General features: G+C 38.1%; 1 protein-coding gene across 3 annotated transcripts in view; it reads left to right on the top strand.

Annotated features, from left to right (window-relative positions):
• The first annotated feature begins 250 nt into the window (after nucleotides 1-250).
• Nucleotides 251-6,000, top strand: part of LOC306871182 (sialate:O-sulfotransferase 2) — a 60,980-nt gene continuing 55,230 nt past the window's right edge. For all 3 annotated transcript variants that reach the window (XM_079418951.1, XM_079418950.1, XM_079418949.1), the window contains exon 1: nucleotides 251-732. The gene's annotated coding sequence lies outside the window, so the exon portion shown is untranslated. The remainder of the gene's footprint in view (nucleotides 733-6,000) is intronic.

Below are 6,000 nucleotides of genomic sequence, written 5' to 3'. Positions count from 1 at the left end.
TAATGTGATGGATTTTTTATATCAGACCAAAAACAGATTGCCTTCCGGGCTCCTCATCCTAGGCTAGTGATTTGTGGCAAAAAGTATTTTTAATTTCGTGCCACAGTGTTCTTATAAAAGAGAGCAGAATGTACTGTTCGAGCAGTCGCGTTTATTCATATCATCTCGATTTATTTTTTAAATAATTTGTGTCGTGCTGTGTCTGTGTAGAACTCTAGGCAGTGCTGTTGGGCTGTGCGGAGCGCGATCTGACGCGCGGCGGGGATGTGAGACGCGCGCCGGATATTCGAGAAGAGAAGAGACAGACAGGTCTCTTGACAACGTTATAAAAAACAGGACGGCTCCTCTCTGACCGATTCACCGCCAGTGAATAAGAGGAGGCGAGTAGCAAGTACTATGCGGCCGCGCTGTGCGTGCGCGCTTGCGGCTCTGAGCGCGCGACGATGTAAAAGGCAGCGCGTGTGGATTCTGCGGCAGCTGTGATCGGGAATAACTGGGATAGGAAAACTCAGCGAGGCATGGAAAAGCACGCTGATCACTGAGCAAATAATCAACCAGACAGTCATTCGCAGACGTGTTCATTGTGTGCGCCCCCAGGCGCTCCGTTCTTCGATCGATTACCACAGAAGAGACACACCGAGCATTTGAATGCGAACTGCTGCGTGCGGTGCAAGTGATTCCGTAGTTTCTGCCCTGCTCCGTTCAGCGCTGCTGAGAAGACCTTACAGCCAGGTAAGCCATCAATATACAAGTTTATCACGCCGCCAGACGTTTTGGGAGCACCGTTAACTTATGCGTCTGCTGTTTGATTTGCAGAGAAAATCGCAGTTCAGCATAAAACCCAAAAATAGATAGCCTAGTGTAATTTGTAACAAGTTCTTAATTTTACAACCCTTTGCTTTACTAGAGTTATTACAACTGTATGCATAATATTTATACTTAAAAAAAATGTTTTAGATGGAATGTCGCAAGTCACGCTGCAGGACACTGCTGTAACTGACATGTTCTGTCAACTACCCACATGTGCTATATCCATCTAGCATGTTAAATTTGTATTACTTTTGTCTTTTTTTAACAAAGCAAATGGAATAAAAATAATTCCATAGTATACATTTTTTTACAGATACATTGCATAAAAATAATACATTTTGTAGACGTTGTCAAGCCATTAAAACCTTTTTGCTGTAAATTAAATGAAGTTTTGGTAATACTTTACAATAAGATCCTATTAGTTAACGTTATTTAATGTACTGTACTATTTAGTAGCTTAACCAGCAATAAGCATTACATTTGTTACAGAATTTATTAATCTTTTTTAATGTTTGTTAGCCTAACTAATGTTAGCATATTGACCCATGAAACCATTTTTGTAGCCATTTTCAAAACATTTGCATATACTGTAATCACTTAACAGCCCCAGTATTCCATTGCTTGCATCTATAACATTGGACATCATCATATTAAGGGGGATAATGCTGTTAGTTAAACTCACAAGCTTGGTGAAGCAAGTGTTTAATTTTTTGAAGTATTTTGAAGATGATGTTTTTTATAATGCAAAAATGTTGTTCCAAACAGGGTCCCCAATCTAGATCTAGCATATTAGATTATTTCATTTTAAAATATGGCTGGGTTAACTATATATGACCATGTTCACCAGCTATCAGCATATATAGAGCTTAGAGATATTTCCCTGTTTTATGTAAACTTATGTTTCAAAGCAAACCTACATGTCTTTGTTCTGTGTCCTTTGAACTGTTTGAAACTCTACCCATACCTCAAATGTACTTTTGTGGTTATATAAATGTGTTGATTCACAATGACATAATATAAGTCTTAGTTGCTGTAACAGGATCGGTGTTTTGACAGCAGTTCTGCTTTGCATGATCTCCAGTGCTCATGTTGAAGAAATTCCTTTATCATCAGGGACTCTAAAGAAGGAGTTGGGCTCTTTGTGTCTCATGACCCTAATATTGGTGATAAAAATTCTCAAGAGCCAGTTTTGCACATCAAACAGAACTTCCAAACGGAGAGAGTAACAAAAGCAATTGGGTCCTTTCACATTTATGAGCGTTTGAATGTCTTGCGTGTGTTTGTAACTAATTTGAGAGCAGTTGTGTAGTGCTTGACTTGTAACAAGGTTTAATAACTCGCTACTGTCTCTGCAAATTAGCAGCACAGTGAGTGTTTTATGATTCTCTTCATTCTGTCGCTGAGATGCAGTTGCTATAGTGAGTGGCCTTCTTCGTAGCCTCCAACCATCCACATATTAGCAGATTCTGTGAGAACATTGATTTATCATTTATTTTTTCTGAAATGTAAGATGGTTCAGCCTCTTCGGCTACTTCTTTCTCCACTTCTTCCTAGTGCCCTTTAAGTGCTAAAACACATCTGTAATTTAATCAAACTCCTTCTGCTAATGTGTCATTTCTGGAATGCATTTTCTATTCAGACTATTGTTTAAAGAGATCTTTTTCATGCTTTAAAGGAGTGCCAAACCAAACCAGCAAACATAAAACACAGAGAAGTAATGAAGCCGACATGAACCTTCAAACAGCTGGGGTCGATTTTAGTTTGCATAAGAGGACAAACACGCCAGTGCCTTACATGAACTTGTTCCCTGTGAATTTCAATATTGTTCTGGAATATTACAATTTCCATAATAGATTAGTAGATTGCAATTTAGTATATTATTTTTTTACATAACTGACCACCTGCAAGGCTGTGTCGTGTTAATCTGTTGTGTTCGTCATAGATTCAGTGCTCCGGGCTGTTATTTTTTATTTGATCAGTGGGGTGTGAGATTAATTAGTTTGTGTATCTGGGAGGTATGAAACTCCTCTGATCAGAGGCTGAGTTCCATGTGACTTGTTATCGGACACAAAGCGCCAGATTTACAGAGCCTTTGGGACATGTTTGATCATTTCAGTGACTAGATCAGTGATGTACTCTAAGACTTTCTGTCATAAACATAGGTGCTCTGTTTTCAAATGGGAACACTTCGTTTTTATCTAAGATTGCTTCCATTTAAAACCTGTATATCGAGGGGTGAGAACTAGAAGGGCGCAAGTGACATTTTTGGTGAAATGGAGATATATACATCAAATGAAAGCTCTTAATGAGCTCTTTCTACTGGCAAAAGTACTGTCATCCAATTTGTATTATAAACAATTGAAATCAGTACACAAAGTCAGATCAAACTATGGTCAAATTTTTGTTTTGGCTCTCCCCTAAAGTTGGTGAAATGTCACTTACGCCCTTCTGGTTCTCACCCCTCGATATTTACAAGAATGCAGTAATTTCAGTATTTCATATTAGAATTAATCTTGAAAAGATTTGTCTGTCATCTACATTTCATACTTTTAGATAGACATGCAGTCTCACGTCATGTTTAAATACTTGTCAGGCTTTGTCTCAGCCTCAGGTACACTCAATTAATCAAGGTCACTTAATTAATTTAAAGCAGTCAATTAGAATTCAGACTTTGATCACTAATCAACCCTCTAAGCCTTTGCATTTGTGGGTTACACTTGGTCAAAAGTGACCAAAGCCTTGAAATGTAACACTTTTTTGTTCAATAATACTTTTTGATTATTATTATTATTATTTAGAATTTTGGGGGGTTTTATGATACTACACAATATTTATATCAATTTTATTAGCTTTTTTCCTTTTTTTTCAGATTTCTATGTATTTTGGACCATGTGTTACCTTTTACTTTTCAACCCTTTAACATGTCCAAATCAGGTCCATGTTTTATGTTTTTATTTATTTTTGCGTGTTCACATAGCTAATATGACAAAAGTCAACAAGTCTCATCTCATTCTGATGAAGCAAAAAAAAATTTTTCTAAATGTATCGTTTTTCAGTCAGACGTGACCAAAGAGGCAGAGAGGGTTAAATACGACACTACAACATTTTACTTTGATTTGTGATCAACTGCTGTCGCTCTTTTTGGATATGTTTGCCTGTTCAGCACTGAACCAGTATTCAGAAAATGAATTATTTAGTTCTACTCAGAAATCAACTGGTAAATCTGTCCTGAAATTGTCAAATTAAGTAAGGAACTAAACTAGAGTTCAACAATCCGGTAGAGGAAATCAATCTACTTTTTCCTGGGGGTTGTAATTGCTGAGTGCACATTGGATGTCATATTGAACTTTATCCATGTTTGTCTGTAGCCAAATGTGGAACAGACCGAGCTACAACTTCATAATGTGTCTCTGCAAGATCTGGGACAAACCGAATTCAAGGCCCATTTTTCTTTTTTATTGTTTTTAAATTACGTTGTTATTTACCCTAATTTCATATTGCTTACTGTACCAGTTGGACAGATTATAAATAATGGTATTCTATGTGTAGTTTTCAATATGTTTTGTCTAAAAGACCAAAATTTCAAGTTGCCATGCATTCAAAAGTAATTGAAGTAATAAAGCTACAGGACTGACAAAAGAGTTTTTGAGTCTGTTTACACCTGTATTTTGCACTGGCCACTTGTAATTGTGTTGCCCAGATTGATGTTAATAGTACTGTGTAGGTACTGTATAGTATAAACAGGGCTACACTCCCATTCGGTTCCTAATAGAGTTTGCTTTCCAACAGAAAGTCTCTGGACAAAATTAGATAATAAAAGAGAATATATCTTGTTTTCTCTGAGCTCTGTGATGCTTCACGTTTTTCTTTGATTTATCTTTTATGGCTTTTATTGCACTGTGTTCATCACTTTACTTTTAATTTCCTGTTATCAGTGTGCAGCGTGTACTGTGTGAGTTGAAGACTAGCTGTTTGTTGCTGAACTCTTTTCTTGACCTTGGCAGAATTGAAGTTGATTGCATTGCTTCAGATTTGTGTCTTGGCCTGCATACAAATGTGCATGTCCTGAAGATGTTTCATGAGATTTTCTTGCTTGTGATAGTGAAACATATGGTCTATATCAAAACTTCTCTCACAGCCTTTTTAAGCTATTGAATTATATAGTTTTGTTATTTATTAAATATATTTACTATTTCATTAAGCTTGTTACAATGCATTTTAAAATAGTCTTCATCCATGAAAGACACTGCTTTGGGATTTGGCCAAAAATTAGGTCTTTTAGGCATCATAAATAAGTAGTGCATATGATGCTTTTGGAACCAAGTTAATCTAAAGATTAAGGGAAGGGCAATGCAAACTTTTAAATCTTTTTTTTTTTGTCTGTTGTATGAAAGCTTTCTGCGTAACATCCTCCTTTGATCATCTCCGTCCTCTGCTTGACCAGTCGCTGATTCTCAGCATCAGTGTGAGATGAAATCATTCTGAGGAAAATCACACTAAGCTCTTCGAATTGCAGTAAGAAATGTTTGTATTTAAGATGCGTGGGCTGTTGGAGGATGTGCAGTCATGCCAGCATAAGCATAAATCGGTTGCTGATGCTTGGCTCAGAAAATGGGTTTTAACTAAAAAATTCAGCAGCTTTACCCTTCGCTCAATGAAAGGCTGGAACTTTTAGCACTGATTGAGTTACCTGGGTATCCAGAAACTCTAGTGTTACGGAACGCAGACAGGCAGGCTGGCAGAACAGACTCAGGAATATCCGAAAAAGGGTTTAATGATAAGGACTTCGTGCCAGTAACATAACAATAACCGACAAACCACAGAACTCAAAGGGGATCTTAAATAGGACTGAACATAAGGTTACACACAGGTGATGGGGATTAACCAATAATTACTTAATGAGGGTAAATGAATCAACAGACTGAAAACCAAAACCAAATAAGAGAACTCAGGAACACACAGGGAAAAAGGCAAAAGACAAAACTAAAGTCCACACATGTGACATTACTCCCCCCTCCCGGAAGGCGCGTCCCGCGCCGAAACAGTACTACCGAGGAGGAGGGGGGGGGGCGCCCTGGAGGCCAGTACAGGGATGGGGTAAAGGGAGTTTCCAGGGCGGATCAGGAGGGTCAGGTGGCCAAGGCGGGACTGAGGGCTTGGCCGGCCATGACAGCGACCACGGAGGCGTGG

This window comes from Barbus barbus (genome assembly GCF_936440315.1).
Source record: "Barbus barbus genome assembly, chromosome: 6".
Classification (NCBI taxonomy): Eukaryota; Metazoa; Chordata; class Actinopteri; order Cypriniformes; family Cyprinidae; genus Barbus; species Barbus barbus.
Note: the sequence above shows the minus strand (reverse complement) of the source record. Positions and strands in the feature narration are given on the sequence as shown.